Here is a 26307-nt window from a genome sequence, read left to right as displayed (position 1 = left end):
AATTTAAGGCCCCGTCCACACGGAGATGCATTTCTGTTTATATCAAGTCTGGGTATTGACACGATTTTCACAATTTGATTCAATTACTATTCACATGCTTTTGATTCGATTCGATTTCGATTAGATTCAATATCGGTTATTTTGGATGTAGTATATCAGTTACAGTACATGGCAAATTTTCTAGAAAGAAAAACAAAATCTCTCAACTAATGCTGTAAACTACACATGTAAGTCAGTTGGTACTACTATAATAACATTGAAGGTTAAATTAACTTATTCATATACAAACACTTAAATTACACTCAATGATGTTTTTATTATAAATAAAATTTAGAATTATATAATCATATTTCTACTCCAATTTGTTATTTTTTAAATACAAACATTTAAATTAGGGATGGCGCATTTCAATCAAAAATAACCCCGACAGCAACATAGTGTGGCCCAGATCCTGCCCACATCTGGTACATGTGGATTGCACGTGGACCAGATGTGGGCCGGATCTGGCCCGACACTATGTTGCTGTCAGGGAATATTCGAAGATCGCTGGGAATTATTTGAATATTATTCGAAAATCGCACCCCTCTCCCATCACGCATGTATCACACACATAAACGGAAAGAGAGAGGGAGAGAGACCATTCACGCTTTCAATCTTTTTTTCACGGTCATTCATAACGGTGCAGAGCAGACTGAAAACGCTTGCTCTCCGCACCATTATGAACTGAGCTTTTTACTTTCACTTTCAAATTAGCCCCAATTCGGTAGCGGCGATTGCTTGAATGCTGGGTTCATTGTTATTTTTAATGAAAAACACAACAACAAAGCAGTACAATGACAAAACCTTAAATGGACGCTTTTACATTGCGATTTGAAACCAAAACTTCCACCGTCGTCTTGTCAGTCAAGAGTGAGGCGAAGTGAGGTGAAATCTGACTGATTGTTGCTGATTTGTGCTGCGACTCTCGTTCGGCTCGCGCTGAATTGAGCAGACAGATCTAGATTATGTTAAAATTAATTTTAATGTGTCTGTTATATGCTAAACAAGTCTAGTGTGCGTGTGAGGCAATGTCTGAGCTGAATGACAGCTTTTAGGTGCATTATTGGCAGCGTGTGCCACCCTCTGGTTACAAGTCACCACCCAGCTAACACACGACGTAACAGTTACGTAATGTATTCGTACTTTTTGGTAATTTAATGACTTACTAACTGACAACGTAACTGCGACGTCGCATGCCAGTAATTTCATTACCTTCAGATTACCATATCACAACGTCGTCAGTACGATCTCCTAACGTTATAAGAAAACCAAGGACGTTGAGATACGTACTCTATTGGTAATATAATGGTCATTCCATGACTTACTGGCAACGTAACAGCAACGTCATGTGCTGGTAATTTCAATACCACCATCATTTACACCTTCTTTATATGTTATTATTAACAGAATTTGCCATTTAAAATGTGTAATTAAACGTCAGACACAAGACTGAAATGTCCCTTAAGTCAGAATATGGATGACTGCTTTTTATATAGTGACGTGACATACAGCGCGCGCCTCCACAAATGGAGTGCGCGCGCGCCCATAGTATGTTGACAAGTGAGTGAAGTTAATTTTTCTGAGAGAAGAATTTATTTTTCCGAGGTGACAACGAATAAATGGCTTTTATAAAAATGTATAAAGTTAACTTTGGAAAGACACAAAACCTTTTTTTATTGTTATGTTTACATTAGTGCTGGTGGCCGTTAGAGTTGCCATGGCAACCGGGAAAACATTCAAGCTGCTAGAGAGGACAGCGTCAACGTTTCTCCGTGTTTCTCGTCAGTTTTATAGCAATAAAGTTCAACAACTGCGTCAGATTGGTTAAGTAACATTACCCACAGTCTACTAAGTACTTTTGTTAATATTTTTACCTCTGTGATTATATGGTATCTTTCCTTGATCGTCTGAAATATATGTTAGCAAAATGTTATGCTAGCATAGCATATGTTTTTAATAATACTGAGTGCAAAACGTCTTGAATGCTTTTATTTTATGTTTCGCTGTAGGCTATATGTTTTTATTTATAGTTTGAGTGTATTTTATTATTTTTATTTTGAGTTTTGATCATGTTCTGTGTGTTTTTCACAATAAATGAATTTAATTCATTTTGAGGTCTGCATTCATCATTCACAGCTGTTGGAATAGCCTTTAAATTAGTTTGGGCAAATGAGGACATAAATTAGGTTAAACTACTGCATGTCCGCCCATAGAAAAACAAATAAATATAAAAATTACCAACTGATTACCAGCACACAACTATTGATACACAACGTTGCCACGACGTCGCAGTTACTAACTGGCAACGTATCCGGGAATTTCACTTTTCCGGTTGCCACATCGTAACTAGTTACGTCGCCACGACGAAAGTTTGGTCACCAAATTACGTTGCAGTTACGTAACAGTCACGTATTTTGGTTAGCTGGGCACCGCATCAAATGGGGATTTTTTTAAAACGATAATCGCACAACCTATTCTATATTCTATAATTAAATCAACTAATCGAATATTCGAAAATCGTGACACATCCCTAATTTAAATCGCGGCTGTCATAACTGATTTATTCAAGCATGCATTAAATATTGAAGAACATTAAAAATTATAATGATGTAATGGTGCATAGCTATATTTATCAGAATGTTGCTTTCTAGAGTTGGCCTACACTTTTCTAGCTGACGAATGAGTTTATGGTCACTGAATATGTTTTTTCTGAGGTAAATGTGACGTTATGTGACATTGTTTACAAGCTGTTTTATTGACGTCTTTCTGAGGTTGAAACACTGATTGAGCTATTGCATGAGACATGATACAGATCTCGGTAAGTTGAACTGTGTATTTTAACATACATTCAGATGTTTAGTCATGTTTATTTCGCGCTGTAACTGGTATAAGCGGAGAGGATGTTCACACTCTCTCCGTGCTGCCGCCTCTCTTTAACTGAGGTGCTGAAGCGATCTGTCACGTCACATTAAACAGCGCCAAAACAGTATTGAATCTCATAAAAAGATCAACGTCATTTGAAATCTGAGACTTTGCTTCATATCAAAAGTAACAAAGCACAAAGATTATTGCGGTTTATTGGATGGGAGGCGCTACATATTCTGCTCATTCATCAACTGAAAACAGACTAGACTAATCAATTCTTGGGATTTAAGAATCGATATCGGTTCATAAAAATAAGAATCGATTAAAAACGTGAAATTGATAGGTTCGGAAGGTGAAACCGCTAATTTTTGAAACCGGGTCCCAGAGTGGATAAATCTGAAAACGACACCCTTTGCGTTTTCATGTGTACAGCCAATCCATATATTTTGTGAAACGATGATGTCATCACCCCATGTGTCGACCCTAGTCAGACACCACCAGAGGTGGGTAGTAACGAAGTACATTTACTTCGTTACATGTACTTGAGTAGTTTTTTGGAAAATTTGTACTTTTTAGAGTAGATTAAAATGTGGGTACTTTTACTTTAACTTGAGTACATTTGTAATGAAAAATCTGTACATTTTCTTCGCTACAATGGGCAACGTTCCTCTCGTTACTTTATTTTAATTCAATACTGTAAATGTTAAGAAATGCGTAGTTTATTCCATGCGCGCTGTCTCTTTTTTCATGAACGATGCCCCATTCACAAATGAATCACTCTTTTGAGTCGATTCTGTTCAAAGACTTGATCAAACAAGTTGGTAAAGATGTCTAAATTGATTCGCAAATCAGTTTGAATGATTTGTTCAGTTCCTGCACTCGCTGAATCGTTTGAAGTGGTTTCTCACTCGGAGCGGATGAAGTGGCAGTGGACCTACAGTCAATTAAAAGCAAATCTGCAAATGCATCCAATTGTTTGCCAGTGATGAAGACCTTTATTAGTTGAGCTGCGTATGCTGTCTGTGAACAATTCCACAGGTAGGCCTATCGATTTCATTTTATTTTACTTCATGATACAGCCTGAGCCAATAGCCGACATTTTACAACCAAACAGATTATTACGTCACTATAACAAAAGTATGTAGTATTTCTTTACCGTTTTTATGGACACATATCTTAATTTATACATTAATTTATACATATAGGCCTACTATTGCACAATGGCGGCGCCAGCGACCTGTTCGTCTTGAAAATGAACGCTTTGCGTTCACAGTTAAGCAGTTTACACGCGCCTGCTGAAATATACATTTGATTACATTTTGGAGAACAGACCGAAGAAGATCCGTCAATGTGTATTTGATCATTGTTTGTGTCATGTTCAGATATGAGCGCGAGCACATGTAAAGAGTTTTCTCTCTTCTTTAAAATGTAACGTTAGCTGTATACGTTATTAATATAGTAACGATATATTCGGGTTACAGATGCTAGAAATAATGCTTGTCTCTTCTATGTTTGTTTGTTGCAAAGATATCTAATTATGATAATAAATTAAATATCTATTTAAATAATAAACATTAAATAATAACATGCTATTGTGTGTGTGTGTGTGTGTGTGTGTGTATATATATATATATATATATATATATATATATATATATATATATATATATAAATGTATATAAAAGTAACTAGTAACGAGCTACTTGAGTAGATTTTTATTGGATACTTTTTTACTCTTACTCAAGTAACTATTAGGATTATTACTTTCACTTTTACTTTGAGTAAACATTTCTATAAGTACTTGTACTTTTACTTGAGTACAGTTTTTGGATACTCTACCCACCTCTGGACACCACTAACAGCACAAAACAGCATCAACAACAATAATAGCGTACTACATGCTTGTGTTCGTGCTGCAGTAGCTACCAAGCCTAAAGCTTTATTAAAATAAAGCTTTATTTCAAAGCTTTACTAAAGTTTGTATACAGTGCGCAAGGTTTATGAATTTTGCACCATACATATATGGTGTATATGTGCTAAATATTTATGTGTGTCTGAGGAGAAAGTGAGAAAGTTTGTGTGCGTGTGTTCTCACATCAACACAACACTCCATAACCGAAGGTAAATCCATGAGAGATCCTTCAAGGAGAAAAAGCCACTTTAGAAAAGAGAATAAAAGGGCTGTGAAAAAAATAGGTATAAAAGGGAGAGGGAAAAGCAGAAGCGCTAAGCAGCACTTCACCAAGCCCTCTCGTGTGACCCCGTCCTACTCAAGGTGATCATGGGTCAGGACAGAACTCAAAGGAGGCGAGGCAAAGCTGGCCCATGGCCACATAAAAAACAGCGCCTCTCACTCCCCTTCCCCCTGCTTCCATTTTTATCCATTTCTTTGTTCAGCGGCAGGTCAGCTTTAAAGCCTTTGCTTTGAGAAAGAAAAGAAAAAAAAAAAACAAAACAAAAAAACAACCTCCATGAGCAGATAGAATTTCCGTTATTATCGTGTATACTCCAAGAAGCACTTACTATAACATGCTGTAAAATGTTGGCATTTATTCAACTTCATTTCATTATAAACTTGTATGACTCTTCCACAAACAGAGTCATAGCAAAATTCCTTTCCCTTGCTCTATTCAATTAAGACGGATATAGAGGTCAGTGCCATCATCGGGCTCTACATCAGCCCACTATGGTCCTTTATGGTACTCATTGGAGTCAGTTTTAAGTGTCACATGATCCTTCAGAAATCATTCTAAAATGCTGATTTGCTGCTCAGGAAACGTATATTATTATACTGTTGACAGAAATTAGTATTTTCAGCAAGGATGCATTAAATTAATCAAAAATGACAATAAGACATTTATAATGTTACAAAATATTTATATTTCAAATAAATGCTGTTAACAGTTTCCACAAAACAAAAACAAAGACACATTTCAAAAACATTCATAAATAACAATAATTATAGATTAAAAATAGTCTTAATCTTAATTGGAGGGAGTCAAGCCTTAATTAATGTTTTAAACCCCTTATAATTTTACCCTGACTCATTCTTATATAATATATAATTTAATATATAATTTGGATGGATAAACAAGTCCAATCAATTTTCAGTGTGGAAAACACTGAAGTTAACGGCTTAATAAAGTTAATCTATAATTGACCCCCATGCACTTTAATCCAAAATTACAGTAAAATAATCCAAAAGTACAGTCTTTTAAGTCATTGTCCATGTTTTTTCTTTTCACATATTTGCTTCTGGGCCTGAATTAGCCATAGAGTTTAGCCTCAAAACCAGTTCTAAGAAGGCACTGGGTAATGAGCATCCCCTGTGCCATGCCCGACTGGCAGAAGCCAAAAAAAAAAGGGCCTTGTGGGCAGGCGCTCTTCACGTGTCAGAGAGCCATTATCGCTAGGTTGTGCAGGGGCTGCCGCTCCAGTAATTGTGTCCACGGTAGTGTTGCCGAAGTGTGAAATCACTGAACGTTCAAGACAGCGAGACAGAAATAGAGAACAAGGTAAGGGATGGGGGGGGGGGGGTGCTAGGTATTAACCTGATCTCTCTCATGTCAGGACAAGTTTCTTCAGGTACCTACAAGGCCTCCGCTGCTGCATGAAAAATAAAAAGGATGTTATTGGAGGGCAAGTCTTAATGTAGGGGTAGAAAACTCTAGTATAATGTACATCTCTGTGATAAAGACTTGCATTCTTGAAGTCTCACACTGTTTTGAGAGCAACTGCTACCTCTGCATGCTCTGAAAAGCATTTAACTGCATGTTCAAAGTTACAAGTTAGGAAGAGACAACCTTCTCAGTGTCTGTACATTTGTCTCTCTTTCTCTCCTTCTGTTATCTTCCCTCACCTCCGTCTCTCTCTGATGTAGTAGATGTTCTGAAGATAGGTCAGAGGGCTGAGAGCACACGCTAGCATATGGACCCATGCCAGGTACCTGACTCTGTGCCAGCTTGGACAGAGATGAGACACAGAACAGGTGATACAGAACAGAGAACACACACATACATAGTTCTCAACTGAACAGCTAATGAGTTACTTAAAGACTATAGGTACTTCAAGAGTAAATGGGATTTGAGTCTGTATGTATTTCAAAAAAATCCTAGCCAATCTCAAGTGTGCAGTGTTTTTGACAGGACTGTGGGTTATAAAGACAGTCCAGGGGCTCTGACTGGCCACCTGTCCCTTAGCTAAAGGTTGGCTTCACAGACCTGCTGCCCAGCTGGCAGAGGTGGTGCTCGTGCCAAAACGGTGTGCAAGGGAGGGGGTGCCCCTAACAGGGAAAGACAGTACGGGACCTTGCCTGTCACAATATGCGCTAGATCAGAATCCTGCTCTCTTTTGGAGTGAAACTCAAATCCGTGAACTGGGACTCCCGAAATAGCTGTTCTGGACTCCATTACTGGCGCTGAAAGAGACAATATATGCAGGGACAAGTGAAAAAGGTTTGCTAGTGTCTTTAAACATGCTTAATATAATATTTAAAAAAAATCATCTGTTCTTCAGCAGGTCTTAAAATGAGGTAAATAAAACCTCAGATGAACAACAACACATGATCTATCTATCCAGTAGTACAAAAAAAGACTATGTGGTAGAAGCTGAAGCCTCTTATCCCTTATGCATGCCTGCATTTCCCTGAGTGGAAGGGTCGATGATCTTGGGAGCATTGTGGGTCAGATGGAACATCGGACATTAGGACAGACGTGTGATACTTGATCTGCTCTTGGCAAAGGGTTAATGTGAATTTCTAAAGATCAGCCTTTAGATCACTGCACCAGACTCATTGCAATTTACAGGGGTAAACTCACACCCCTGGAATGCAGAAGACAAAAAGAGGAAGGAGGAACAGCATGAGCTCAAAGGAAGAGAGGTGGGGGTTCCTCTATATAAACACACTAATCATTAGAGTATAAAACACAAGTAATCATCACAGCCATTTCTGTGCGAATAAATATTTTGGATGAATGATTCTCTGCAGTGCACTACCCAAGCTTTTGCTCTCTGAGCAAGTGCCGCTGTGGGCTTGCGGCTACTGGGTGAACAACAGAATTATGCTAAAATGAGTCCACTCTCTGTATAATATGGCTTAAAGCACTGTATATCACCACATTTCAGAATTCCATAGATGGGAGAGTGGTTTAGCATAATGTTCTCTCGCTCGTGTTATCAAAAAAAATGGCATTAGCATTGGGAAGGTGTGCAGACTTTAATTGTGCAATTCTCTTATTGCTGTGCTGGTGTCTGCGTTTTTAAAAGACTGCGAGTCTTCTGGGTCCATGCTGACAGAGTCTCCAGGGTTTTGTTCCCATTACTTCAGGGATGCGTTGAAAAACGGTAAAATTGCTCTGGAATGAGCTGTGATTGAACGCAGCACAAATGCTCCAATCCCGTCGAGGCGCTATGCGGGGGAACATGTCCCCCTGTTTGTCTGGCTGGCGTTTAGGGAAAAGTCCCCGGGGGCCACGTGCACCTGCAGCGTTCCTGCCACCAATCCTTCAGTCCTTGGCACCAAAAAAAGCACGATGTGACAAAAACAAGAGGAAGGAAGAAAAAAATAAAAGGGAAACGGTGCTCTTGGAGTACAAAACTTTTTTCTTTTGCACACATTTTCTCTTTGTTTCTCAGTGTTTTGGAGGTGCTTTTCAAAGAGAATACAGCTGGGAGGAGGAGGGGGGATTGATGTTCTTTCTGGGCGTTTTTTTCTCTCGGCTGTAGGGTGTTGGAGTCAGAAGTTTACCTGGAAAGTGCTGAGGCAAGACTACCCACACCTCCAACCGCCCTGGCCTTTCATTCCTGCACCCACGCACACGCTGCGCATCCACGAACACACGCCATCGGATCTCAACGCACGGTCTATCGGCCAACAGGGGTCAACACCTCCAAGTAAACAAGACGCAATCTTTGGCTAACAGGACTCAGTCTCAACTTTCATTTCTGACGGCAAGCTTGCTGTGAAGGATAAAAGAACAAAATACCAACTGATAAAATGAAGAAAAAGCTTTGTAAATAACTGTAGAGGGGCGTGTGAGAAGAATGGAGAAGAACAACACAGGAGGATGTCTGTAGGTCAATCATCCAATTAGTCCCAGAACTTCACAAAGTCATGAGCATTTCACAACCACTAGGTTTTTTGTGGTTTCGTTCTCAGAGAAATTAACTCATTTTGACCTTGCTTGAAACAAACATCATACTAGTAAAGTATTCGCTTTTATATAGAATGGTTTTTACTTAGAGTACAGTTTTAATCAGTGAACATTTTACACACCATATGTAAGTAATGAGGTACGAGAAGCTGTGCTGTATCGTGAATAAGTCATGGTTGGGCACTGTTATCTCTTCAGCCGTGACTTATTCACGATACAGCACTAACCTCGAGTACCTCATTGCTTTTATAAAACGGTTACCGCACAATACAAATATTAAAGACAAAAATATGTATTAACGCAACTTTCATGAAGTAAACTTTAACTAAAAGCCTTCCTTCTGTCTGAAAAAATAGTCCCTGACCGTGAACAGCAACAGAAGTTACATTATAACGCCATTAGATGGCGGCAAAGACTGTCTTTATGAGTGAGTCACTCAGTGAAGACTTTTACATTGAAAAGTCTGAATTGTTGTGAATACGGAACAAGATGCAACTGACAAATGTTTTGACTAGTGCTGTCAGTCACGGGAAAACCCTTAACTGTTAAAAGGACAAGATAATACATCAGACATATAAACAGATTTTTTATTTTGAACATAGGACTGACCTGAAGGAAAATGCTAAATCTGAATGGTAATGAAGGTAATAAACTCGCTCACTTGATCTCTTTCTCACAACACTCTTCTACATAATACAGTAAGCTTCAATTAACAATATCAATTGATAACAAACAGTTTATGTTGCTAAGGGTGTTGTGTAGTGATACACAGAACCGGTGGGTGAAGCAGTCATAGCCATGTTTTATCAGCTGTTGACCAATCAGAATCAAGGACAGGAACTAACCGTTTTATAAATACACCATATTTACTGATATACATTTCCAACAGTCTGTTATATTTGGATTTTGTCATTTATCTCTAAATTTGTTACATTTTCCAAATGCTTATCAGTTAGAGGATTTTCTGAAACTTTGCATCAAAAGAGTTTGAAAATATCTATGCGACCCTGAGGGGTCATCTCTGGAGCGTCTGCATGCATTGACATTTAACAAGAGATTTTCTCAAATGAGATGCAAAGTACTTATGTTTGAATTTAAAACCTCTTTGCTCTATAAACTTGCCAATGTAACTTGATTCTAGCTAAAAGTTTACATAATGTTTGACTTCTGGGTCAAAGGTGACCAAAAGTACTCACTCTATATTACAGTGTGCCATAGTTGGTTCAGAAGCACTTCAAATGCTGTTGGAGTTGGATGAGTTTTAGCCTGGCAGCAGCAAACCACCACATTCTGTTTATTCTTTAAGCACATGAATTATATCATAAAATCAGCAATTTTGGAGTCTGTTATGAGTCTCCAGACAGGTGGGGTTGGGAAAAACTTGTGATAGTAATTCCTGCAGATTTGCTGTTGGACACATTAGAAATTCTCCACATTGCAGCTGTTATCCAGAGTTGTTTTATCAAGCCTTGTGAGTCATTTGCGAAGGCACACAAGTCTCAAGTACTAATTAACATGCCTCATCCCAACCCCTGTATTTACTCACTAAACCTAGATATCCCCCACTGATATGGATTGTAAACAAACATCCATATTTTTGGCAGAGTCTGTGTAGTAATTTCAAGCTTGACATATTTGAAATTAGTTCTGCTGCCACAGATCAGTGTCTGCATTACACAGTGTCATTTCCTCTCCACTTTTATTTATGCGGTTGTCATTTATTTGCTGTAAACAAGATTGCTTTTATCCACTAAAGGAACCCAAGGAGTGACCTCTAATGTCTATAATGTAATTCCCTTTTTAACATGTTGTGAAGTGTTATTTGTTAGTTTAGGCATTTTGAGTACAGAAACAAAACTGAAAATGCTAATTGGTGTCCAATTAATTTTAATCAATGCAAGTATAATTATGGTAGACTATCAGCAGCGAGAACAGTGATCATTACGCAGACAATTTTGCCCTTTTTCTGTGCCATCAAAATCAATAAACAAGGCATCTATCTATCTATCTATCTATCTATCTATCTATCTATCTATCTATCTATCTATCTATCTATCTATCTATCTATCTATCTATCTATCTATCTATCTATCTATCTATCTATCTATCTATCTATCTATCTATCTATCTATCTATCTATCTATCTATCTATCATCTAGGCATCCTGATTGCTACTAAAGTCCAAATACAATTCAAATGTAGGAATTGATTTGACATTTAAAGGCATTGTAACTGAAAAAATACACATCAAGTTCCTTAGAGAAGAAAAGGGTTACATTAGGCTTTCTAAATTCTAAAGGCAAACATTGTCACAGCAGTCATGATGCAATTGCACTGCAACGGCGTTACATGTGCAATTATTTGTAACCAAGAGCAATTAGTAGTAGAGAGTTATAATAATCTGCCTATATGTTTAGCTTGTTAAAGGTTTGTCCTGTGATATTAGATTAGTTTTCATACGCAGGGTTGGTTTGGATGTGTGCGCGCGTGACACGCTGTTTTTGCACTCCCTCTGTCACCGCACTATGTGCTTTTTTGGATGGACAGACAGAAGGGTGAGGAGGTGCAGAGTTGCACAGATGGAATGCCAGGCTTGAGTTGCAGTCCTGAAATTGGAGGGTGTGATGGGTGGAGACGGGGGTTGGAGGGGGGTCGGTGGTTTGTGACAGACTCATGGCTGGTGGCTGTGGACACAGTGCTTGTACACTTTTGGCAGTGTGATCTGGATGGTCTCAAAGGCAGAAAAAACACAAATGAAAACAATAAACAATAAACCGGTCTAGGCAGAGCTGTAGCTGAAAGAGCAAATACAGAACAATTCCCAGGAAAGAGGTATAAAGTGCAATAGTACCCTTTATAGCTAGAAGGGATTTTTCTTCTTGCAATTGTATTGACTTAAAAAAAAAAAAAATAATAATAATAATAATAATAATGTGGCAACACTTAACAACGAGGTTTGATTTGTTAACATTAGTTAAAGGGATAGTTCACCATAAAATAACTTGATACACAAATATGTTGTTATATTTAATGTAATCTGTGTATGAGTGTGATCATCCATATTTGGTTTGAATTGAAATTTTGAATTTTTATGCTTATAATATCAATCTGTTAATCATACAACGTGATCATATTGCTTTAGACAACTTGCATTGTGGAGCTTGAAAGTTTGGGGTCTCATTAACTTTCATATTATGAATTAAAGACTAATATAACATTCAAAGTATTATTTCTGTCTCACAGAAGAAAGAAAATCATAAGAGATTGGAATTACATGATAGTTTATAAGTATACTTTTTTGTTGTTTTTACTGTTAATTCATGTTTGTTCATAAGTCATACAACTAGTTAATATGGTAGGTATCAAGAACAACCACAATAAAGGAACAATGTTTTGGCAACATTTTTTTTCTCTAGGTTAATGTTAATGACAATTTGTAAGTATACTTCATAAATCATGTTTGTTCATAATACATAAAACTATTGTTAATTTATACATCTTGTAAATTAAAGTTAAGTTGTGTAAGTGAATTTATACAACTATAATGTATATTTAGGAATTAAAGGGGCTAAATGCAGAATTCAGAAACCCTTGTTATTAGAGAATGTGATTCTGAGTGTGATTGAATGCAAAGTTCTTTTTTGTTCTTTGCTTTAGAATTAAACAGAAGTTGGAAATACCTTTGCAGCGATATACTGTTAACGAACATCCCGACACCATCCATGCTGCTGAGAATGATGTTTAGATGAATATGTAAATATTTGCTGTGCACTTTTAAGTTTTGTTACAAGCTGTTTCATTGTTAGTGAGGATATCTAATGCATAAGGTTTTGTTAACAAATTGGACCTCATTGTAAAGTGTTTACAAAAGTGTGGAAGATGGGAAAGCATTGGTTTTGAGTGAGAAAAATGGAGAAACAGGAAAAATCACAAAGTGAGAAGCTACAGGCAGAAGGTTGGAAAAGGCTAAGCGACAAATCTGTCCGTAGCATTTTGTCCCACTAGTGGCGTTACATCAGCCTTAACCCTCAGCCAAGTGCCACAGATGCCCCACTCCCAGCATGCAGTTCATCACGGAGGCACACAGCATGTGTGGGATTCAGGCAGTAGAGCCTAACGTAATAATCAACAAATGCCTCAGCCAATCAGACATGCTTGGTCATTCTACAGCATTATTTAAAGGGTTAGTTTACCCAAAATAGTGTCATTTATTTTTCATCCTCATTTCGTTCTACACCCGTAGGACTTTTGTTCATCTTCAGAACACAAATTACGATATTTTGATGAAATCCGATGGTTCAATGAGGCCTGCATTCCTAGCAATGGTACTTCATCTCTCAAGATCCATAAAGGTACTAAAAACATATTTAAATCAGTTCATGTGAGTACAGTGGTTCAACTTTAATATTATAAAGCGACGAGAATATATTTTGTGCGCGAAAAAACAAAATAACGGGGTTTTTTTAACAATATCTATTTCAAAACACTTTACGAGCTTTACAAATCAAATAAGTGGTTCGTAGCGCCAAAGTCAGGTGATTTCAGCAGTTTGGCAGTTTGATACACGATCCGAATCTCTGATTCGATTCGTAAAGCTCTGAAAATAGATATTGTTAAGTCGTTTTTTTTGTTCTCGTTGCTTTATAATATTAAAGTTGAACCACTGTACTCACATGAACAGTTTTAAATATGTTTTTAGTACCTTTATGGATCTTGAGAGAGGAAGTACCATTGCTATGAATGCAGGCCTCACTGAGCCATCGGATTTCATCAAAATATCTTTTTGAACGACATGAGGGTGAGTAAGAAATGACATTATTTTCATTTTTGGGTGAACTAACCCTTTAAGAACTGTTTATTTGACCACTACAAAATGATTGTTAATTTGGGCGAACTCTATATAGTGTCCAGAGCGTTTACATAAAAAAAGTGTTTACATAAAAATGAGAGAGACGATGACAGCTTGCTACCAAACATACTTCAGCTCTCCACAAACTACAATATTACACTTGCTAAGACTGCTGCTGTTCCGCTCTTGACAAACAACTGATGGCAGATATGAGAGTCTTATTGATTCGGCCTCGGTTTATTTACTCTGATATGAGAGTTTTATTGATTAACCTCTAAAATGAAGCCACTCGAAAGGCTAGACTTTTCCTCAGCGGATTGCCCTTCAATATTTCACATACGTTTACATACTGACACCATTACAGATGATTGGAAATTTCTTTTGATGGCCTGATTGCAATTTTAATAAGAAAGAACGAGTTTGCTTTTTGAGTCATAAACCTGTTTGCTTCTTCAGGGCAGGGTCTCCGCAGACACGTGAGAGGTCGCACAAGTCTCTCACGAAGCGCTTTCGATTGACAGAGATCGCGTTATTGCCTTTCCATGCAGTCAGTCAGGGGGACCAGGGGTTAGAGGTCAAGAGGAGAAGACTAGGCTCCTCAGAAGGTCTTAAACAATCACATGCTCACTCAAGCATATACGCTTGGGCGGTAAGTGAAAGACAGAAGCCTTGAGGATTGGGTTTCCAAAAGGAAATTGATTTGAAGGTTTTCCAGGTATGGGTGCATTTGCTAATCAGCCTTGCAGGTAAACAGCGGGAGAGATTGACAGCCTTTAGCCAGAAAAATATAATCGACGTGGCTTAAAGGCTCAGGCGTCTCAGACATAACAATTTGCAGAGTGCAATGGTGTAAATCACAATTAAATCGGCAGGTGTGGAGGGCCTGTGACTCTTGACGTTAGGGAGCCAGGCTCTCACCACGAATATATTGATGGGATTTTGTGAACGGGGGCTTTGCTGTGGGGTAGCAGTCGTCTGTTTCCCCTGGCAACCGTTTGACTTACACAAGAGAAGCGACCAAACTTTGGCATTTGAAAAAAAGTGGCTAATCACGTGTCTCTGGGCTAGCATGCAGCTTTCAAGGGCTTTCTGGAATCAGAGAGGTGTACGCCGTGGTTTAATCTCCCATCAGAGGTCGGCTTCACAATGACTACAAAGGCTGAAGAGTGGAAATGGAAATGGATTTGCACCATAAATGGAGCATCAACTGAAACTGATTAAGGATTGCAGCATTGTGTATTCAGATGTTTTAAGATGCACCTGGCCTGCTGTTGGTCCAGATGTCCGTGGCAAACCTGTGAAAATCCATGCCATTGTTTTATCCAACACCTGCACGGATGAGTTGCTGAGAGACAGAGTCCTCATAACGATCTTGGCAGAACAATTACACAATAAAACCTGTTTCCTGTTTCTCTGCTGAACAAGATTCATTAGGAAAAAAGTTTTTGTTTAATATCAAATGAACAAAAGCCGATGAAGTCAGGCAAATTATATTTATTTTTTCTTCAATCATCTCACAGACAGATTTAAAATTCCATTACCCCCGCATTGTCTCCCTGGGTAAGAGATGCAGTAGTTTTGATTGAAAGTTGACCATGGGTTGTGGTCTACTAATAGGCTTTGAAGTGCTGCTATGGGTAATTGTGTTCCCTATAAATAAATGACAGCTAAGTATGCATAATTGAATCCACCAACACTTTCAACCCTCTGAATATTTTATTATGGGATCTGAACAAAGTGTGGGGGAGAAGGGGGGTGAGGGCACCACATTCAGATTTTGACTGACACCTTTCCTATTCATCTATTATACCGCCTGTTCTGGTTATAGTAAGGTTCCCATCTCGCACCAGAATACCAAGTCAGATCTTCTGTCAATTGCTATAATCTTCATTGGTAATCAGGGATGATAAGGCTGATATGAAGACCTACTGGGGGCTCATTAAATTAAGATAAAACAAGTTAAATCTTCATATCAAATGCGAGGGGCCTGTCATCTCTGACGCCTGACAGTTGCGTTTTTTATCTGCATATTAAACACTGGTGCAATCAGTTCAGGCGACCCTGTGCAAGGGAATTAGAGACAACGTTTTTACTTAACCACACTTCGTTAGATATTTCATTTGAAGGGGACACCATTTAAACAATTTTACGGAGCTTGCATGAGATATTTATTCATTTATTTATTTATTTATATAATTGTATTCTCAGGAGTCAGGCCTGCAAGTGCAAACAGTATTCACATAAATAAAGAATAACACTGTAATTTAATTAATTTTTAATTTATTTAAATAGCAAATTTTAATTAAAGCGAACTAATTACAAGATGTGCTAATTAATTATTCAAACTAATCACAGCCACATATCAGTATTTAATATATAATGTAGATCATTTAAAGGGTTAGTTCACCCAAAAATTTGAATTCTGTCATTAAGTACTCACCCTCATGTCGTTCCACACCCGTAAGACCTTCATTAATCTTCAGAACACAAATTAAGATATTTTTATGAAATCCAAGAGGTACAGGACTCGTCCATACACAGCAATTTAACCACCACTTTCAAGGACCAGAAAGGCACTAAAGACATTGTTAAAAAAAGTCAACGTGAGTGCAGTGGTTCAACCTTAAAGTCCCTGTAAAGACAATTCTGAGAATTGTTTCTACACACATTATAAATGTTACAAATGTATTGCTGAAACACATTACAAAGACTGTTAACTCTGTATACTGCTTATTTTTTCAAGATTTTGATAACTTATTTCATTTACTTGGCAGTTATTCTCTCTTATTCCAATGCCTCCAGGTTCTACGTCAGAACGCCGACTCATTATTGGCCAGCTTCTGCATCAGCATCACACACATGCGTAGGTTGTTCTCCCGCGGTATAAATTGCGTTCCGGGGGGGAGAAATGGGAACACGGGGACACCGCGATGCGACCGCAAAGGAGACTTTCACTTTCGCGATCAAAGGGGCAGGGGCTTTCAATCAGATTTGAGGGACAAGTTTACAGTTTATGTCAAGTTTAGATTTACAACTATGGTTAGGTGGGTTAAGGCTAGGTATCATTTCCCTCTGACTTTAGAATTTAGGTAGAATTGAAGGGTTAGTTCACCCAAAAATGAAAATTATGTCATTAATGACTCACCTTCATGTCGTTCCAAACCCATAAGACCTCCGTTCATCTTCGGAACACAGTTTAAGATAGTTTAGATTTAGTCCGAGAGCTTTCAGTCCCTCCATTGAAAATGTATGTACGGTATACTGTCCATGTCCAGAAAGGTAATAAAAACATCATCAAAGTAGTCCATGTGACATCAGTAGGTTAGTTAGAAGTTTTGAAGCATCTAAAATACATTTTGGTCCAAAAATAACGAAAACTACGACTTTATTCAGCATTGTCTTCTTTTCCGGGTCTGTTGTATATCCGCTTTCACTCCACAGTGACGCTGCTTCTTCTTGTTTCCTGTTTTACAGTGGTTGGCATCCAGCTTATTGGTGCATTACCACCCCCTTCTGCTCCGGACAGTGACGCTGATGACGTGTTATCTAGTGCGCCCAAGCTTCATTTACAGTCTGAGGGAGACGCACGCTGTATTCAAGCTATTCTACATTGTTTGTATTTTGGTATTGCTATATTTTTTAAAATGGTGCGTAGGTGTGCATGTTGCGGATGTCCTAATCACATCACTGTCCGGAGCAGAAGGGGGTGGTAATGCACCAATAAGCTGGATGCCAACCACCGTAAACCACCGTGTTTTTATTACCTTTTCTGGACATTGACAGTATACCGTACATACATTTTCAATGGAGGGACAGAAAGCTCTCGGACTAAATCTAAAATATCTTAAACTGTGTTCCGAAGATGAACGGAGGTCTTACGGGTTTGGAACGACATGAGGGTGAGTCATTAATGACATAATTTTCATTTTTGGGTGAACTAACCCTTTAAGTTTAGGGGTAGGGATAGGGTTAAACCAAAATATTCAGGCAATAATGTTGTTCCAGTATCAAAATATTTTGTTGATACTGAAACAACATTCTTGACTGAAAATTTAGTCTTAACCCTATGCCTAGGAACATGTCCTGACCATCATTTAAGACATTACAATATTGTGCTAAATCATTGAATAGACAAAAAGTGTCTTTAGAAGTCAATATATTATATGTTGTATTTCCATATTATTGAACATACAGTAAGCCTTCACTGACCTACATTGTACATCAAATTGCATTGGTCTATGCAGTTTTGGCCACTTTGTCATGTCCCACCATTTTTATAAGTTAAAAATATTAATTGAAATAGCCCTTTTTTTTGGCATAACTCTATCCAGAATTGCTCAGACAATTTACACCTAGTTCAAATATCATATCCGCAGTTTGTGTAAATAGTATATTTTCTATTTACACTTTTTAAACAGTAACAGTATTTAAACAGTATCTACTATATTTTACAGTCTGTGCAAATAGCATACTTTCTCTTATGTATTTTTTAATATATATAATTAATAAATAAAGGCAATTCAGACATTTGTTTCTAAACACATTGTAATGGTGCATTCACACCAGACGCGAATGAAGAGTTAAGCGCGAATGATTTACATGTTAAGTCAATGCAAAGACGCAATAGACATCCTGCGGCATGATTCACGCGAATCGCGCAAGTTGAAAAATCTGAACTTTGCCGAATATTCGTGCCGCATTAACCAATCAGGACCTTGCTCTAGTAGTGACGTGATTACGATGTAGCGAGCGGAGACAGAAATCCGAAACAACAATGGAGGACAAAATCACTGGATACCCGGAGCTGTGCGATACATCTTCATACTTTTATACAAACAGGAATAAAAAGGATCTTGCTTGGAAGAAAGTGAGTGAGGAGGTCGGACAATCGGGTAAATTGTAAAAAAAACGCTCTTTACTCAATTTGAGCTATATATATACATATTGAGACTACAAGCTAGCTAAAGTAGTACTGAATTGTGGAGTTAAACAGTTAACCGTTAAACAGTTTTTCACCATTTTTGCGTTAAGGATTTTTTGGGCAGGCCTGAAATCATGGCTCGACGATGCACTGAAGCCACTGAGCATGGCCCCTTCCCTAACACTATAATAACTAGAATGCATTATGCCAAGTTCACACTGCACGATTTTAGGCCCAATTTTCACTCGCTGACAGGTTTTGTGAAATCACCGACAAATTCCTGAAATCGAAGGCAAATCGGTGCTGTCGCCGATGCAATGCACAGCAGTGACTGAATACTACCCCAGATAGTCATGCAGTGTGAAAAGAACAGTGATCTGACGACTTTGAAAATCGTGCAGTGTGAACTCATCATCAGCATTAGTGGTTCGCCCGCTCAATCGCAAGTTTGTCATTACCGTTAGTTACTACAGCCTACAGTTTGCTAGCTAGCTATGCCTTTGTCACATAAATGCATATTAACTTGCGATAATTTATTCTCCTTATTCCAATTTTCTAAAAACAATGATATCAAGAAGAGGTGGATTAATTTTGTGAAGAGCCACCTTGATGGAGAGCTGAGGATCACTACCAACACCTGCCTCTGCAGTGAACATTTTACACCGGATAGTTTTATAAACTTTCATCTGAGATAACTGGGATTCACTGATAATCTGCTGATTATCTCTTGCCCCAGTCTTCATCCTCCTGTCCTGCCAACATCTGGTGCCATTGTCTGCAGTACGTGCCCACCAATGAGTGCAAGTTGCCTTGTGTGTGTTTTCAGTGCAGATATCCCCCCAGCGTTTGAGAGCAGACAATACTGCTAGATTTTGATAACTTATTTTATTTACTTGGAGATTTTTTATCATTCAAATTTGGCTGGGTGGTTAATAACACATTTTTCGGTTGTTGTGACAAACTCAGAACACATATTTTAATATTGCTTTACACGGACTTTAACTAAATAAACACATTAAATTGACATCATTATCAGGATGGAATTTTTTGAACATTTTGCCATATTTTTTTTTTTTTCATTGCTTGTTGTCATTATGTAATTTCTCACCATGATGACCTCAGTGCTCTAATACAGTGACCTCCTACCACCAATCAAAATTATAGTAATTAATGAAAAAGTTTATTATTTATTTTTTTATTTATTTATAGACAGATACTCCACTGATACAGGAGATACATATTTTTAGACATTTAAAATTTCTCACTTTGACACTTCTCCATTTGGCAAAGGGTCCCTCTCCTCCTTTTTATTCACCTAACAAAACAGTGTTAAGATGGCTGTTATTTCTGTATGCGAGCAGCACGCTGCTTTGATTTATCCATCTCTAGTCTCATGGATAAAGAGCTGAGGTCTGACACCTCCCCTCTGTCTGCTCTCCTCAGTAATGAGCCGGCACTCTTTGTTCAGAAAGAGCACGAGAGAGAGTGGGAGAGGGGTCAAAAAAGTGGAGGAGAGATCAGACCTGAATACAGAGAGAGAAAGGAAGAGACTGTGATGCCATACTGATGCAATGTGTATTTATGAGCAAAAGAGAAAGACATTGATAAAGACAGCACAGCAGAGTGTTTGAAGTTATCTCCCAGCGGTTCAAGTAGGGGAGGCATGATCAGCTATTGAATTAAATAATAAAAACCAGGTTCACAGTTGAGTCATTTTTGCCACAGAAGTATAATATGCCTTTGAGTTACAAGCTAACCGAAATTTCTGTCCTTTGAGCTTTATATATAAAGGTATCTGTGAACAATCCATTGTTCTTTGTCAGAGGAAGTGATGAAAGTGTTAGTTTGGGAAGACAGCTATTATTTACTTTATCTGTCTTCTTGGTGTAATCTATGCTTAGATTGCTGTTTGTATTGGCTTATTGCTATAAGTTAAGGTAAATGTGCTACTTAAAAAAACATGATGGCATTATTTTAATCAACATTTTAGCTCCGACTTGGTGTTTTTTAAACTTTAGAACCATATTTCTTTTCAGACTTTTTTTTCTACTATTAATTGCAAATAGCCCATCTTGTTACAATAACTGTTGTTCCTCAGACAAATTACTTTACCTATTTTTTTTACAATTTTGTTGTCTTTCCGAGCATGAAAAACAAACCTTTGTTAAATCAGCAAGTTCCTCTGACTTTTTCCACATTCGAAATTTACAATTTTAAGGACAAACTGACACTTTTCAACAAGAGAAATAACACTATGGAAATGTTCTCTGTGATTTTCCAGCTGAGTGACTTCAATGACGATTAAGAGCTGATGTTTTTTGGAAGGGGGTGATCATGTTCTGTGCAAGCTGTTGACAGGTGATGTATTTTGGGGAAGATTATGTCCTCTGGCACATGGATAATCTTGTATTAGAGGTGATTAAACTCACAGGGGTCCTCTTTCTTCTCCTCGCAGGTGCCCCTGTCATGCCTGATGGGTTTCTGTACAAAATGCGCAAGCCAGCAGGTCTCGGCTGTCGGTCCATTTCGCCGGCACAAAACCAGGCAGGGAGGTGGTCCTTTCTCTAGGCATATGAGCGTAAATGACATTACCAGGATGTGATGATAGCCCACAGTCACTAATATATTTGGGAGTCTGTTTCTGGTTTCGGGTTAAATATGTTGTCTTATTTACATTTTCTCACTTCACACTCGGGTTCTTCGATTTATTTTCATTGCCTTGATCAGTCATTCACGGATTTGAAAGCAGCAGTTGATTTTGTGACATACTGTGAGGCCTGTAGAAAAGTGGCAAATGATCTTGTAGACAAGCAGCAAATATTTGATCTAAAAGAAAAACAAGGATGTGGCTCTCAACTCTCTAAATTTCTCAACTTATCAGGAGAAAAAAACAAGGCAGGATTCTCAAGGACTTTTCAGGTCACCAATTAGAGTTAATGTAAACGGAAAACATTTTTAGCCCTCGATGAGACCAGAAGCATATGACCTCGTGGAAATTAAGTCTGAGCTGTCAGAAAAATTCCTAGGAAATGACCTGTGATTTCAGATGTCCACTTGACCTTTGCCTTTTAGCTGTACAAGCACCATGTGTGCAGCTGGCGTGTTTGACTCTTTTATTTATTTTCAGACTTCGTTTTGCATGCATGCTGTTACCTGATTGCTATTGTCTAAAAGGTGCACACTGAATTCCATATTATCCGATTGCTTAACCACTCTTCCCATAATACACTTGTACGCATTCACAGGAACTTTCCAGGAGTGTAACCTTTTGGAGTTGTGAAAGGCACCTCTGCAGCCTGTGACAAAATAAATAATCAAATAGATAAAATATTTAAATCAGGACAGATGGAATTCGTTTCTCTTCTTTTTTTTTCTTGCTTGTTTTTCCTCCTTTCTTCCTCATAGCTCCCCCTTTTTGATCTATTTGTTATGCATGTGGGAGGTTGAGTCTGTTGGCATGAAGACAAAAGTACCAGAAGTTTCCATTTTAATATGCCACAAATAAAGGGCATCACAAGTGCCCACATGGGCACTCAGTATGAATAGAACAAGAAATTTTTAGCATGTTATTGTAGTAGAGAGATGCTTAATCTCCTGTTTATATGGAGAGACCTTCACAGCTGACAAACCAGTGAAGTGTCACTCATAAAAAGGCAGGTGTTATGTGTTTTTGTATATGTGGTGAGTTTTTGTCTGTAATTGTCCACATATCCTGGGGATGTTTTTTTAATCGGTTTGCTACAATTTTCAGCTCTGAAAAAATCCTTTCTTCTTTTTATGTACTAAATATACAGTACTATTGAATTATGGCTTTGACAGAAAACAAGATGATGAAGCTCTGAACATTTTGCTAACGTCTTAATGCGGTGTAATTTTATACAAAGTGTTACTCGGTCCAATCTTCTGTGTACTGTGTAGGTGGTGTAACTTATGTGAGTTTTTCTTTTAGTCCATGTCTGTTAGCTTTGAAGTCATTTATATGTCAGTTAACTCCTTAAAAGTGATGAATGACCTTTTTAAATTAACAGTTTTCAGCTGTCTTTCTGCTCTTGGGAAACAGAGCAAACATACTGATAACTCATGTTGCACTAATGGAGTGTTCATTTTTAAATGTTTTTTTTAGTCATCAATTTACAGAGCCCCAAAAGGGAAATGGTGATGGAAAGAATATAAGATAGGATGAAAATATATATTTCAAAGCTTTTCTAACCGCCCGCTCTAAGCTGGACTTGAACCCAGGTCTGCTGGCATGGGAGTCGGGTGTTCTAACAAGGAGGCTAAAGAGCACCTTTTGAGATCAGGGGAGTGAGGTTTACACGCATAGCTCTTAAAGACTGCGGACTGAGGTGTACAAGCACAGCTCTTACCGGTCTACGTCTGTTACTAAACTTTTGCTTTCCTAAGAGAAACGTTGCATTCGTTCGCAAAATCTTTGGGTTCCCTCACAAAACTTTTGCGTTCCCCTGAGAAACTTTGCATCATTTTGTGCAGTTGTAAGTTGTTATATTATGTTTATAATGTGTATATTTGATTAATCGCACATGTATTGGATGTATTTAACCTTGTAGCAAATTGCTTGACTTTACTTTGTTCAATCACTATTCAGTTTACACACCTCAAGAGGGTTACTATTTACTATTATCTTTATCCTTTCTAGATCTTTATTCTTTAACAACACTATTACATTGTTAATATCTTGCAGTATTATTTTTTCTTGTCATATTTGCTTCTACTGTAATAAATAGGTTGCATAATTTTCAGCTCATCTTCTTTATCATGTTTATTCACAGAGAAGAGCCACTTGATATCCTGCTGTCTTTATGTCAGAATATGTCAGAATGGGAAAGAAAACTGTGCTTATGAAGACATTTCATAAAGAGGTAAGGCAATAACCAAAGGTTTCAAACTGGCTTGGTGTATTCCTTTAGCTATCATCATTGTGTCCTTGAGCAAAAGGCTTTTCTTCAGATTGCTCCAGGGGGCTGTTTCTGTTACTTAACATGACAATGTCATGGAAGGTAATCCCACCAGATACCAAATAAAGAATACCAAAGCTGTATTCATTGTGTCCAGTATATTCTTCAGGATAAACATCTCACATATAAAGCAAAGGACTGTTGGTCAAGGGCAAAAGTACTTTTTCCAATCGAGAACCAAGTGCACTTTATTGTAATCTCTCTTTTCGTTTTAAAGGACCACAGTACGTTCTTTTATTCAAGCTCTATTAATAAGGAACATTCTCTTTAAAGAACTTCAATGCCCTGCATGCATAAGTTATAATTCTCGGGAATAGGATAACAACAGAGAAAAAGAAGAAGCTGTGGGTCGTGCTCCAGGCTTGCTAACGGAAATACTAATCTCAATCTCCTAGGTCCTCTGTCATGGACACTGAATTATTACTTGTAGTTCTGCAGCCGTGAGTCTAGAATGAAGTCTGGACACAATGCAGTATCACCTTGGGATAGAGTAGAGTTGAAGTTCCCTATTTCCAAAAGTAGCAAATCCCACATCACGCATAGCACCAGTCTTTAATATCCATATCTTGAGCATACTCCTCTAGCGAGAAGATCTTTATAGGTTTTAATACGTCTTACCCTTTGAGGCAAAGAAGACTATTTTGGAGAGAAATTGGCAATAAAAAAGATGCATCTGTGTCGGTGTGCTGTGCAGTATGAGATTTGCATGAGGTCGCCTCAGTGAAAAAGGTTTGACGATGTGATTTTCTCGAATGAAATGAAAGACTTGTATTCAAATCAGTCTGTCTTCTCACCTTCAGGCAAGGGCTTGTCCCAGTTTGCTTGTGCCTTGATTCCAGGCAGATCATCTGGAAATTGAGGCTATTTAATTATTAGCTTATTGAAACCTGAGTCCGACGCCAGCGCAAATGGAAATTCTCCACTTCTTTCTGCATGACAGACCTCTGTTCGGGCTAATAATATATGCTCACATAAATATGCATGATCACATTCTGATTGGACAATTAGCCTCTTTCAATCAGGGGAAATGCCAAGTAATGATTTTGATATGTGCAAGTGATTCTGAAACCGGAGCCAGAGCGTCCACTGAGATTGCTCTCTCTCCTCGTGCAAAGAGTCAAGCTGTGCAGTCCATTACAAACACTGTTAAACTCAACAAAAGGAAATATATTCATGAGAAACCAAATAATGAAGCAAAATATAAAAAAAAAAAAAAAAATCGCAGGCGCAATCACGTTCCCAGGATAATGACGGGCAATACACCTCATTATGACATCTTAGATATCTGTGATTTCCGCTCCCTCTGCCTAAAGTCTGCTCCCTCTCATTTCCGTTCCTGTCTTTTAATCCTATCTCTCCATTTTCTGCAAATGGGCCGAACTAATAGACTTTTGGGGCCATAACTCTGTCTCACTCTTCAGTGCCACTGATGATAATCTTGTTCTACACGGAATTTATTGCACATCTGGTTGCGAAAACACCCAATTAGAGCCCTTCTCTTCTGCATGCAGTCAAATGAGAGAGCGCACTGAACCAAAACACAACATATGGCGTGTATGTATGTGTGTGTGTGTGTTTCTATCTGTTTATCAATGGTACACACAGACACCAGCTGTCTGTCAAGCTTAAACTTGATCAAGCAGACATGGTTTCTTCTCAATGCTCAACAGAGCTCTCTCTCTATATATATATATATGCACACACACACACACACACACACACACACACACATACACGTTTACTTAGCTAAATGGGGACATTCCATAGACGTAATGGTTTTTATACTGTACAAACTGTATTCTATCCCCCTAACCCTACCCCTAAACCTACCCATCACAGAAAACATTCTGCATTTTTAAATTTTTTAAAAAAAAATTTAATTTATTTTTAAACAAGTGTTACAAATGAGGTCTCTAAAGGGAGTTTTTTGGAGATTTTGTCAGGTTTTGGTCACTTCTGGGTTCAAATTTGTCCCCAAAATATAGTTAAGTAGGTACACGCAAATAGATATACACACTCAGCTTAATTGGAAAAATAGAATTAAACATCTTGACCTGTAAAGATTTCATTGAATTAATTACCCTGTTTCTGATTAATTATTAATTATGTTAACTAATTAATTTAAATACAATACAATTTACTAAATCATTTTTTAAAATTATATATGAAAGCTGCAGTCTGTAAGTTTTGCCTCTTTGTTGCCATCTCTGTTTGAAACCTGCAATTGCAGTTATTTAAGGAATTATCTTTATTGTGCATCGGCACAGCTCCTCAGCGCGGATGAATCTAATGTTTGCTGTCAGTCACCACATCGGTGTGGATACTGTACTTCGGAATCACAGATTCTACGTCTTTGAAGTATGACCAAAATAAGAATTTTTTACCAGAAAATGTCATCTGATCAAGTAACATGTCTGCCACTTTTGTTCTGACCAACTGAGAAAAAAACAATAAATCGCGCTGTCAGTGGTGATTAAATCTAACGATCTCTTAGCTCGGATCACG

The 26307-nt window shown here is 37.9% G+C and overlaps 1 long non-coding RNA gene across 1 annotated transcript; it reads left to right on the top strand.

Annotated features, from left to right (window-relative positions):
* The first annotated feature begins 6599 nt into the window (after window positions 1–6599).
* LOC125259475 lies at window positions 6600–23621 on the top strand. Its single transcript, XR_007182821.1, has 3 exons — window positions 6600–6892; window positions 21108–21184; window positions 21282–23621. It is a non-coding gene; the product is annotated as an uncharacterized LOC125259475 (long non-coding RNA).
* The last annotated feature ends 2686 nt before the right edge of the window (window positions 23622–26307 follow it).

This window comes from Megalobrama amblycephala, linkage group LG23, assembly GCF_018812025.1.
Source record: "Megalobrama amblycephala isolate DHTTF-2021 linkage group LG23, ASM1881202v1, whole genome shotgun sequence".
Classification (NCBI taxonomy): Eukaryota; Metazoa; Chordata; class Actinopteri; order Cypriniformes; family Xenocyprididae; genus Megalobrama; species Megalobrama amblycephala.
This window is presented reverse-complemented; position numbering and strand designations above follow the sequence as displayed.